This window comes from Cloeon dipterum, chromosome X (genome assembly GCF_949628265.1).
Source record: "Cloeon dipterum chromosome X, ieCloDipt1.1, whole genome shotgun sequence".
Taxonomy (NCBI): domain Eukaryota; kingdom Metazoa; phylum Arthropoda; class Insecta; order Ephemeroptera; family Baetidae; genus Cloeon; species Cloeon dipterum.
The window spans coordinates 9383670-9396617 of record NC_088790.1 but is presented as its reverse complement, the minus strand read 5'-3'; positions in this window follow the sequence as shown (position 1 = coordinate 9396617).

Here is a 12948-nt window from a genome sequence, read left to right as displayed (position 1 = left end):
CACAGATATTGCTGTTGAAGTTGAAGACATACTTGATTTGAAAATTTCTGCGAAAGTAGATGGCATCCTATTGGCACAGCTGCGAGTCTCGTCAACGAAAAGTGGAAAGCAATATCAACCCTGCTGAAATATTAACACCGCGCTGAATCGAATGCAGTGCCGCGAGTTTAAAGGAATGCCGCTGGGAAACAACGCCAGCCGGCCCCTCTCAGAGATTTTTCTCCTTAATCTGCTCAAAGAATAGATCATGGCTTGACCTCGATTGCAACTTAAGAGGCTTCTTTGAACGAAAAAAACACGCGTCTAAATAAACGAGAGGTGGAATTGCAGTTTTACGGAACGCAGCAAACCGAAACGTCGGTTTCGCGCCAAATCCAGCTGGATTTTGCGTCGGGGAAGGTCGATCCGCTCGGAGGAACAGAAAATAAAGCGCCCGGCAGTCGGCATTAATTGCGCAAGTGAAGGGTGAACGCGTAAATTCGGCAGCGATTTGGCAGCGCAGAAAATTCGCTTCTCCCACGAGACGTGCCGCATCATTTTATGGTACTCTCACACAAACGCTCTCACCCTTTAAATCCAGCCTCTTGGTCGTGGATCCTACAACAAATGCCTGGAATATAAATTTGGTAAAAAGAAGCGTACTTGAAGGGAAGAAAACATATCATTCTTTTAAGTTTTCGTCTTTTACGTCCAATCTTATTTACAGCTTAGTTCACTATATTTCCCCTTAAACTGAAAATACATACAGTTTTGAAAACTTTAAGCATAAAATCTAGCCTATTTTTTATATTTAAATTAAAAAAAATGCTAGGAAAATTTAAATTTGTACATTTGATGAGCTGCTTTCACATTGAAAAATATAAAGTTGATTTTGTATTCCATCGCACGGACTTAACCCTCGTGAATATTTTAAGCTGGCAAAAATGATGTGAAATTCATTTCCTAGGCTTGCATCCGATAAATCGGTTCCTTATTCTGCCGACATGTATGCGTTAGTATTTTGTCGGCTCATCCGGCCGCTTGCCAGCCGAGCGTTATTATGATTATTATTCCGAGACTTAATTGGAGGCACCTGCTAAGCGGATTACCCACTTTTGCTGCCGGCGAGAGCCTCTTTATAAACTCGGGGGGAGTGAGCCAAAAACAGCAATACAAGCCTTAATTGCTGCTGCGCCCCCGTTGCTTATATTTCTCACGCCACCCGAATGCTTTTGTTCCGCAGGGCTCAATTGTTCCGATCTGTTCGATAAGAAAACCCGGATTTCGGCATAATAGTAGGAGTATTTTCAAGGCCGTATTTGGTAAATTTCAACGAAACGATAATAAATAAAATCGGCTAATCTTCCCTGTAAAGTTACACCGAACCGGAGCAAATAAAAGCTGAATTGAGACCACTGCTAACTGAGAATTAAACCACCCGCAGGGCTCGTAATTTCGCTCGCTTTATTAACAACGCGACTAAACAATAAATATTTGAGCGCGAGAACATCGATTTTAGTTCGTCTAGTTCGCTCACTGCCCCTGTTTGCGAGGGAGAGAGTGCGAACGCAATGACTGATGGTATCGGAATGCAGGCGTGAAAAGTGCTTCGCACTGCTGATGCCATTCTTTCGCCCTTCCTCGCATGGCTTTTGTTTTCCCTTCCACCGGAATAATTTAGAAAATCAGAGAAGCGCGATCAGCCGAGTCAAAAGTGACGAGAGCAAACAGCTCGCTTTAATTGCCTCACTCATATAGCGCACACACCACGCAAAACTCGCGCCGATTGAAACTAGGTTTCCCTACATGAAAATGAGTTGTGCAATCGTAAATTGATGCCACTTTGACTTTTGATGACTCTATCACTTTTAATTAATGCAAGCTTAATTGCATGGGGTCGATGGTCTCCGATCACCACGTTTGACAGACGAGGCAAAGTTGACTTCCAGCCTGTATAAATCGACTCTCGAGCTGCAAAAACAACTGACAATAAAAGAGGAGGAGAACGTTTTTGTCGGTTAAGCCGTGCGGAAAAGATTACTTTACAGACGATACTATTAATTTCCATTTTGCATCCTGCCCCGTTCAGCGGAAGCGCTCAGCGAAAGTGCAGACTGGCCGCGATCGACCGCAGGAAGGAGATGAGCTGGATGCTCCCTGAAAAAGGATTCTGTAATGAGATTAAAGCAGAATTGGAACGCCAGCCGCAGCTTCCAATTCGCCTTGCGGACCCGATTCACTGGCTGGACGTCAGCTTCTGATGTCGGCAAAGAGGATTGGGCAAGGAGAGCTAGGGACAATGGCTTGTTCGGCTCCAGAAATGCTGAGGGCATCGTTCCTTTTTACGAAATGGCGTAGACGTCAAAAAGTATCAAATTTTTCTTCTTTTGTTCGACAGAATAGAAGCTCCTTAAATCTGGCTTTTTATTTGGTCGAATCAGCAATCTTATCCTGATGGAGGATTTAATTTAGAAAATTTCTCTAGCTCAAACGATAAACCTTCTTATGTTTTGGACTGTCAAATTTAGACGGCCAAAGATTTTTCTCAGCTCCTATTTTCAAGGGAATATCAAATTAACACAATTTGTTAGCCGTTTGAACCAAAACCGTCTAAAAGTAGTTTGAAGAAATCTTTTGTTGACCAATTTTAGTTTAAAATTTTGTTTCTTGGAAATTTTATACATAGCTTAAAATTACGAAATTATTTCAATTCCCAGTGAGAAGCTTCAGCTTTTACAATTTGTTATCATTTTCAATTTTGACAGTTAATTCCCTAATTAAAACTAGGTCAAAATTAATTTCATGCAAAAATATTCCCAAAATGAGACAATAAATATCAAATATCAACGTTTTTCCTCGTCGAAATCACTTTAGCAATATATAAGGCCAAAATATCTAAATTGATATGTAAAATTCTATCATCTTTTTAGTCCGAATTGGAAGACGTTTTCACGTATGAGGAATATTTTTCTAACCTCTACTAGTAATATGTAATATCGTTCAGGACTTGAAGAGGCACAAATATTTCAAACAAGACGATGGAGAGATTATACTAACGTAACATGTGGCAGATTGTGTTGTGATGCCGTCATGAATGAAACAAGAGGAGTAGAACTGACAGTCGTTCTACAAAAGCTGACTGAATTCAAAATCAGTTTAGAGACACGGCAAACCAAAACAAAAAATAAATTCGCTTCTCAGTAGGATACCAAAATCAATCGAAGTCAATTATGCAGGAGGAATTGGTGCTAAAGCAGGCGTGGAAACGAATCAGGCTCGAATGTGGTCGGCACCTCAGCTAATCCAGCAAGATTGATCACATCTGACTGTCAAAGCGGTTGTCAGCGTGCGGCGGCGGCGCAGCCTGCTGGCAGTATGCATTCACCGACGCTTGAATAATGCACTTCTTGCTTTTGCCCGTCAGGTCCAGCGGCTTTGAATGCAGCCAGCAAGCTTCAAACTTCATCTTGCCTCTCGAACAAATTTGTATGGTGCTTTTCGTTGCGCGCAATCTACTTGCTGAGGAAAAAAATTGTCTCTGACACTCGCCGTGTTCGGCAGCGGGAAAGGCTTTTTGCCAAATTGATGCTTCGGGCTGCTGGCGTTTAGCCGACCAATTTTTCGACCTCGATCTGCGGCGCTGTTCGCTTCCCGATTTTGCTATGCAGATTGATCAAGCATTAAATATATTATCAGTTTTCGCTTTGAAAATTCTGAAATGAAAGTGAAGTTTTTAACGAGAGTGAGCATCTCGCCTGAGAGTCTAAAAATACGGGCCTCAAATATATGGTGCATACTTCCCAAGGGAATGAAAATATTTCGTTCAAACGCCCAAGTAATCCAACTCAAACTCAATATCAATCAAAAAGCTAAAAGGCTATTTTAATACTTAAAACATATTTTTTATTTCTGCGCTCGAAAGTACATCTACATTACTTGATTTACTAGATGAGTCATTTAATCAGTCAGGATTTTCAATTAAAACGATCTCATTCATACAGCATTGAAGCAGTTTTGATGATATTTTTACACCACTTTAGTTAACATTTTGTGTGTCTGTACTAGATTGACCTTTGAATATTAAGCTTGTTTGGAACCCACTCTGAGAGCATGAATTAATGACCTTAGGCTGGATATCTATTTCATTGCGAAATTTTTTTTTTTTAGATTTTCAAAATATATAGCACCGCAAAATAAAATCACAATTTTCTTTTATGACTAACATTCCCCCGTATTTATTTCGATGACTTAAGTAAATTTTGGTTGAAAATCAAATGTATGTCCAGAACTGGAAGTCAGCCTTTTTCACAAACAGACATGTGTTCACACGACACGCCTGTCATGGCTTCCACTGTTTAATTTGTAAAAACAAACAGTATCACACAACTGTGACGAACTGATATATTTGTATCAACTGGGATATTCCTATATTGCATTTTACCATTTTATAACTCTGATAAAAATAATGTAACTTTATGCGAAGGCGCCAAAATCAAATTGTGAACGTCTGCTTGTATTATTCTTTAATATATGTCTATTTCACACTCTCGTGTTTAATAATATATTCATTCAAATCAAATGGACCCAATTTCTGTCCATTAAACAGGCACATGAAGGCTATCCATTTTTCGAACTGAAGTTCCAAATATCTATTAATATCTGCAATATTTCCAATCCTTTCTGCCATAAAATATGGTACAGAAAACCAAACAATTTTATTGTTTTTCAGACAGGCAAAAGCTAGTTAGAAAAGAGTCAACGATTTCCTTTCAATTCTCAACGGATTTTTCAACCTACATCACTTGGACAGGCTAAATTTGTCTGTCAACGTGTAATGAACCCTTTTTATTGGGTCGCAGCATAAATCGCGCAGCAATTTGCCACGGAGTATTATTTTGCGGAGAGCCAGCTGGCGGGCGAAAATAAACACAGCACCCCTCCAAACACACGCCCGCTTGATTTCTCTCGCTCCCGTGCTTTTCAATTTGCTAGGCACAGCCAGCAGGTTTTTATTATCACCTGGTCGCGAAAGCGAATCGCTACATTTTATATATACGCCGACGATAATTCTACCCGAGCGGCAATTTCGCGCGAATAAAACCTGCAATTTTAAATGACTCTCTCGGCTTGAAGGCGGGATTTCGAAAAATCCATCGGATCGGCGCCGGGCGCAATCTGGCCCGAAACACTCGGGCCGCAAGCGCACATTTCATATTTATTCGCTTGTTTGTTTGTTTGGCCCGCTCTGCGAGCAGCCACCCGTAAAATCCTGCGTTTTGCCAAAAAGGGAAACCTGCAAGCTTTTGGCCACTCCAATTAGTGCAAATTCAGCCAAACACCACAAAATGACGGAGCTGCTTGGCTGCGTTTAACAACATTGCTGACGGGCGAATTGTGTTCTGCTTTGAAGTTAAAAACAGAAGAGAAGTGCGGCAGCGGATGTCATAGTTTTCAAAATTACAACATCAAATAAATGCCGTGTTTTCTAATTCAGTTAAAAGCATTTTGCTTGCTTTTGCACCTTAAAAAGGATAAAACTCCATCAGGCATGAAAACATAATCTGCTTTTACTCTAAATCCGTTACATTACTGAATAGCAAAAATTAAAAAAAGTTTTTATTTTAAATATTCCAAATCCACACGTATAATATTTATTTACTCTTTGAAATGGGTCAACACATAAATTTAATCATTTTTTTTGCTCTTTTTATCCCTGTCCGAGGACCGGGAAGGGCGCGCACTGCACTAGCACGGATGCTGAATCCCGGGTCCCAATAACACCGCGAACGGATAACATGGGCGCACCAGGCCGCACAGGGACCCAGCCCACTCAAGGGCCACTTGCCTCCGCACTGAGGACTACATTGAAACGCTAGACATTCGTCCCGTGAAGCCAAATCCCGCATGCTGGAAAGGTGCAAACCAGCAAGTAGCGAGTCGGCGCCGGTGCGCCTCCCAGCCCGTTGAGCAATTTGAGCATTTCGAGTCACTAAACTAACCCCTTTTTGCCATCTCTGACATTGGGCACCCAGTATTAGATCTCCGAACTACTCAAATACCTCCCATTGCTTTGAAACTCCTGAGACTAGTGCCTTAACAATGCGAGCCGCCAACAGGCTGGTTAAGTATGTATATTAAAAGAGGTTCTTGCCATGTTTTTCATTTTTAACTAAAATAAAAATGATAACATAGTGAGAAATCTGAATGTATTATTTAACTTGATTTAAACTCTTCTCGTCTCGAAAAATGATCGATATGCCGAATAGCCAGCAAACCTTTATTCAAACTCCGACATATTCCTACCAAGTCCTTTCATAAAAATAACTCAATGATTCTTTGTTCAATTATTATTATTATTGTTTGTTCTTGCCAAAGTCATAACACACAAAATACAAAAATTACAGCAAGAAATGGCATACAATGCTAGCAGAATACTGCAAAAACGATCAGATACATTATATAAAATCACGCCGCACTGACAATGAGCCAAAATTGGTTCAATTAAAAATCAAAACACGATTTTAACATGGAAAAGATATTTTTAATTTTATTTGTCGGTCAGACCCATCAAAAGTATTGGTCTGTGCCGTTTTGTAGAGCAGAGGGCGCTTCCAAAAATTTCTTTATTAAGTTCTACTCGAATTTTTATTTAGAAAAAAGAGATAAGGGGTGAAAAATGAATGTAGGGCAGAACATTTAAACGGAGCAGTTGTTGTATTTTGAAAAACAATGAGAAAAGGGGGAAATGGGAGACGCGGAGAAGAGGAATGTACAATCCCTTCTTGAATGCAATGTACTCAAAACAAAATCTGCTCATTTTCTAGACAGGTTGTCGATTTCTTTTCCAACAATTTTTTCCTTTCTCCACGCCACGACGGTTGATCACATTCCCCGCACAACTGTTATAAGCACCGTTTCCATTCTGAGCTGCAGTCATTATACGAACAATGGTAAACGCAGGGGAGGATTTTGTAATTTTAGGTCAAGCGCAAGCCACACGCAAAAGTAGTTTTCGCTTCTTGCAAAGTGGAAAATTAATGTCGGTATCACAAACATACAGCGTAGCTGCGATTTTACAACTGTGCACATACACACACTCAAGTTTATGGCGCCACAACAGTTTGTAGCCGAATTTGTGCTGATAACAAGGCGCCTTTATTGCGTTTCCTCGTCGGTGGCATTTAAATGGAGAATAAAAATCGCTTAATCAGCGCGCTGCAAAGGCCAAAAGGTGGCATGCTTGGTGAAAGATCGCTCCTTTCCTTGCCACCGGGCAAAAAGTTCGGCCTTATTTCCACGTAAATAATTGCACTCGACGATTTATTGTCTGAAGCAAGACGAACCATTAGTTTCAATTTTTTCCTTCATATAGCGCGGGCACAATTATTTATCCTTTTTCTTCAACGGCAATACAGCAACATTGAATGAAGGGCATTTATCTTTCTGTATATACTGTGTAAACTTGCACGGTAGTTACCGTCATAAGTTAAACAGTTTTAAGCTTTTTTACTCTAGTCACCGAAGTAAAAAGAACAGCTATTCTTCATTTTGTAAAAATACATTATTAAGACGAGGCATTCGAATGGATATTTTTGTCGCATAATGAGCGTTGCACAATCCGTCATTTTTTAAATGCATCATATATGGTAAAAGAAATTTTGAATGTTTCTATACGAGAGATTTGATATGGTCTCTGCAATTATACATTTTTGTTTGAGCACAATCCTGATTTTTTGAATGTTTTTTAAGTGCTGAAGAAGAGTCTAAACAACCGAGTTTGCGGGAAAAAATGTAAGCCACTTTCCCGGAAAATAGGGGTGAAGTCTGGAGAAACGGGCCTCTTGGTGTTCACAAAAATGATGGTCTAATTTATGCTAGAATATTAAAATTAGTGCCAAAAAATGCCTATTTAGACGGCCTACAGCTTTTAAATTAAATTCATATTTATTAGTTTGGGATTTTTTTAAAATTCCAAAGAGTAATATATTATTTTTCTGAGTAGGCTGTCTAAATGGTCATCATTTGGCACAAAGTTAAATGTTCTAACATAATCAGAACACATTTTTGTGAACACCGAGAGGCCCGTTTCTCCCGACTTCACCCCCATGTTCCAGAAAAGGAGCATTAATATTTTCCAACCTAATTGGTTATTTCGACACTAATATACCACCTCAACAACATACTAAAAATCAGGATGATGCTCAAAGAAGATTTTCAAAATTGCAAACATTAATTTCAAAATTTTTTCACATTAAAGATTTAGTGAAATTGGAATTTTTTAACAATCGTCGGTTCTTAAATTGTCTTGATTTGTTTAGGAGGATGATGTAAAAGTTTAGAAAAATGGAATTTCTCTACTTGCCTAATATACATCTCTCGCTATTCTTAACTGTCTGTTTGAAAGTCATCGGTGAAAAAACGAGCAGTAAAAAATAAGATGTAATAGAAACAGCGTTCTTAGACAGGACAATTTTCCTAATGTTTCAATATCGAAGAAATTCAAACATATATGTATACTGTGAGAAAAAGTGGGAAAATTTAAAAATAGCTAGCAAAAAATTTAATACATAAGGCTGTTTAAAATAATCAACAAAATTTGTTGCACAAAATATAAGCTATTTTCAATTTTACAAAATACACATCAATCTTTAATCCAATATAATCCTAGACGTTTTGCACGCAATGGAAAACTGCCAGTAAAATTAATCTTTTTCCATATTTCTTATGAGATACCTATTATATTTTAATCATCAAATTACATTTTTTCGCTCCGAGCGCCGAATATTGCAACGCTTATTCGCTACTTGGATTACGAAGAGCCCCGAAAGCCGCGTGGCCCGAACAACAGCATTCGACGCGTAGCCAAGCAAAACTGCGCCAGCGGGTGGGTGAGCCAGTGAGCGAAGGAACGAGTGCAGTAAATTGGCCCGGGCCCGCGGCAGATTCGCTCAGGCCCACCGGCGGGGCCCGGGGGCCAACGGGCTACCCGGCGGACGCGGGACGATTCGTCCCAGCCCTCGGTGGCCGGGGAGGCGGCAGCCCCGGGGGCGTGCGGGGGGCGGCTCGACCCGGCGCCGAGTATCGATCGGGGCAACGAAAAGGTCACGAGCTGACCTCGAGAGAGGCGGTGGCGGCGGGCGGGCGGGCGGCAACGAGGTCAGCGCCAGCAGCGCCGCGTGGCGCCAGCGCGCCGAGGCGCCGACTGCCAGGAGCGCGTCCGCCGGTGACCTCGTGCCGTGACCCCGCCAACTGGCTCTTCTGCCGAAGCGCTGAGTTTTGCGAAAGCAGATCCTTTAGGGCAGGTCGCGGTGCGTGGGCAAGTGATCGCGCTAATTTGGGAGCCTTTGTCTCCGTTTTCATATTGTGCACGACCCGTGCTCTCCAATTCATGCGTAGGGACTATTTTTAAAGCCGTGTGCAGTAAAAAGATAAAAACGGGGGGAAATGTGCTGATGATGGATTAAAAGCGTTTTAATGGAACCAATTCTGCTGAAATCTTGAGCAAAACATGAGGAAATCTGATTTTTTTTTTAATTTACTCCTAACTAGACTACTTGTTGCACCTTTTACTGCAGATCAAGATCATTACTATAGGTCGCACTATACGTGTATTCAACTATTACGTTGCACAGGCTTCTTGTGGTTCTCGAAAACATTAAAACTTAAGTTGTATTATATTAAATAATTTATACATATTTCTTCGCAAATATTGCCCATTTCCAGTTTCTGACTCAAGAGAACATTTTTCTGTCATGTTTGCGTGTATAAACTAGGTTTTCTGGTATCAGTTTTCCTATTAAAAGAATAAAATACCTAATATGATTGTATTTCCTTACTGTTTTTTTAATCAACGCATCGTAAGCCTTTATGAAACGGAACGGGAGAGAAAGTACAGGAAAACAAGAATTTTAGGCAAAAATTTGCTAAATTAACCTATTTCGAGACAAAATAAGACAAATTAATTAGGAGGAAAACTTTTAGTTATTTTCTCCATAAAGCAAACTAGAAAATATTCAAATCTTAAGGGGCAAAGGATGAACCGCAACTTGAATATTCCTACATGTTTTTCTTGTTAGAACAAAGAACGCAAACATGTTGAACACAATCCAATTGTAGATAAAATACCCATTAAAAAGGCATTGCAGTAAATCTGCTTTGCATGTTACTATTGACCTTTGGTTTGACTCCTTCGCAGTTTCTCACGCCAGCAAATAATCTCGTCTTCCCTTGTTTCAGCTCCGGTATCAAGGCAGAGCGCGACGAACGTTCACATTTACTCACAAAGCCGCCGTGATATCATTTTTATTCGCTCGTAAAGCTGCTTTTAATGTTCTCCGGCAGAGAGATGCCTGCGTAAAAGGCGGCAAACGAAAAGGGGAAAGGGGCTCTTAAATTTTCAGCGACTGCAAAATCTGGCAGGTTCAAACACCAACTTGAATATGATTCACTTTCTTCATAATCTGTGACATGATTAAAAAGCAATTTGAGATAACTTCAATGCTATTTCAAGAGGCAATCTATTCGACATGATCGTGAAAATTCAATTGGTGTCAATTTGTTGATATCTTATTTATCCTTCAGAGTGTTTTGTCCTAAATTTTTATTCTTTGCTTACGCTTTACTTTACTGTTACCCTAGCTGAAACATTTAAAGGCTATTTAAATTTTAAAATTTGAGGAAACTGCGTAGGATTCTTTTGATATGAAAAAGCGTCATGCATGGAGCCTGAAGCATAATCACCTCATGAATTTTACAGTTGTTGACGTTGATACAAAACGGCAGGCGCATTTTTGAATAGCCCCCGCGGTTGGCACATGGTTCTGATTCGAGAGTGTGCAGTGACACTCTCGCGTCCGTGCTAGTTTTTGTTGCTCTTTTGACGTATTTTTGGTGAGCGTGGTGGAAAAGCGCGAATCAATGGCGCGCCGGGGAGAGAGGACCGTTTAATTAATGTTCTCTCTCGACGGCTCACTCGTCGCAGTAAAAATTATTATGGAGAGGCTTTTCGTACCTCGGGCGGAGTCCTTTGTGTGTTTGTTCGCGACGCCACGCCGCGAGTCTGTTTCCAGTTTGACTCTCTGTTGGGATGTATAATAAAATATCTCTCATCCGTGTGTCACGCGTTCTCTCGTCAAAAAGGTTGCTTTTTGCCCTTTTTACACCATTTCCATCTCCCCAGAATATATTGTGAATGCTCAAAGGGTCGGGTCAAACTGATTTATTCAAAAGCCTTCCTCGTTTTAAATGAGGAAAATTAAAAATTGGAGGTATACATCAAAATGCTGCTCTCATTCAATGCACACATTTGACTTGGTGTTCTACTTAAATCTGAAATCTGATAGAAAACTAACATTTTCAGTTAATTATTCAAGAGGAAAAAAATTGCTAAATCTAATTTTGTCCGTATGCTAGGCAGTAACTAAAGCGTGCATAATTCAAAAGACGTGGAAGGTTAATTTTTTTTAAAGAAAAACGAGAAAATTCTTTTAATGCAGAAGAGTGGAATGTTGAGGCAGTTTTAGCAAAGCCAAAGGTCAGTAAGCTAAGTAAGCGTTATCCATTTCTAGGGAAATGAGAACCAGTTTTAGGATTAATTGATTGATCTTTTTGTAAGCCACGAAGGAGTCAACCTTAACAATTATATAATTGATGGAAGCAGACCAAAAGTCAGGGAAACCCTGGAAAATTGATGACGTCACAATCCACATTTCTGGTACATTCAGCGCAAAATCCGATTTCTTTTTGCAGCTATATAAGAATATAAAAAACAGTTTCTCCAATCACATCCTGCCAATCTTTTACGCCCAAGAATCCATGATCCGAAAAAAATCAATTCTATAATTTGACTATGTATTACAAATCGAAATGCGGAAATCACTCAAGCATTTGTTGACGGAAATGCGAATGTGAAGTCGAGGAGGGACAAAAATCGCTTTGAGAAGCGCGGGCGGTGGCTTCGGCTGAGCGAATTTGCAAAGGCAATCAGAAGGGCGTCAGTCGTTGTCGAACAGCGCTGCACAAATCGAATCAAACGGCGCTGATTAAAAGCAGCGGATTCCATCAGCGTGCACAAAGGCGGTGTTTCGCGCGCTTTCATCACTCATTCGAGATGACATTCGGCACAAAAATCACTTTTCGCGAGCGCCAGACGTGAAAGCCAGCGCGGGATGGCGTGAAAGATGAGTTTGTGCACCAACACTCACTCCTCGCGCGCGCTCACATGTTATCGAATCAAGCGCCCGCTGCTGCATCAAATATAATCCCAACAGGCTTTTAACGTCGTCTTCAATACTCGTCTTGGAACACGCGCACGCTCGAGTAAAGGCTGACGGTCGAGCCCTTGTTGCGCTAATTTCAGTTTTGTAGCAGATTATGCTATTGGCATCTAGATGGGATTATAGAATTCGCGGAAGAGTTGACTGTCAAGGCTGCAGAGCAGAGAAAAGTAATGGTTTTACAAATTACCTCATTTTATTTCTTGGTTGAAATTAAGCACTGCATATTTTAGTGGAACAAATAATAGGCTTCTTCTTGAAATAAATTTTATATTGTGGAATTCTCTCGTCACATATTAATTGGGTAGTCATTTGGTGGATTTGTTGAAGTGTAATAACACTGGATTTTATGAAACTATCTGTACCAATCAGGATATTTTTTCCAATTTCATCAAATTGCTTTTTAGTTATTTTTTAACCTCTGATGAAGGTGAGATTTTTGTAATTATTTTAGGTAGCCGTATTGCTTCATTTTCCTCCTGCTTTGGTCAATTTTTTAATGCTGCATAAAATTGATAATACAAAAATTATAAGACACGGGTTAATTCAGTTAGTGGTTTGAGATTTTGATAAACCTATTCAAATGCATAGAGTGATTTAAAAGTTCCAGAGTAAAAGGTAATTCGATTTCAATGAAAATGGAAACACAAAGAATGTTGAGTTATTTTTTTTAATTTATTTTACATCGCAATTT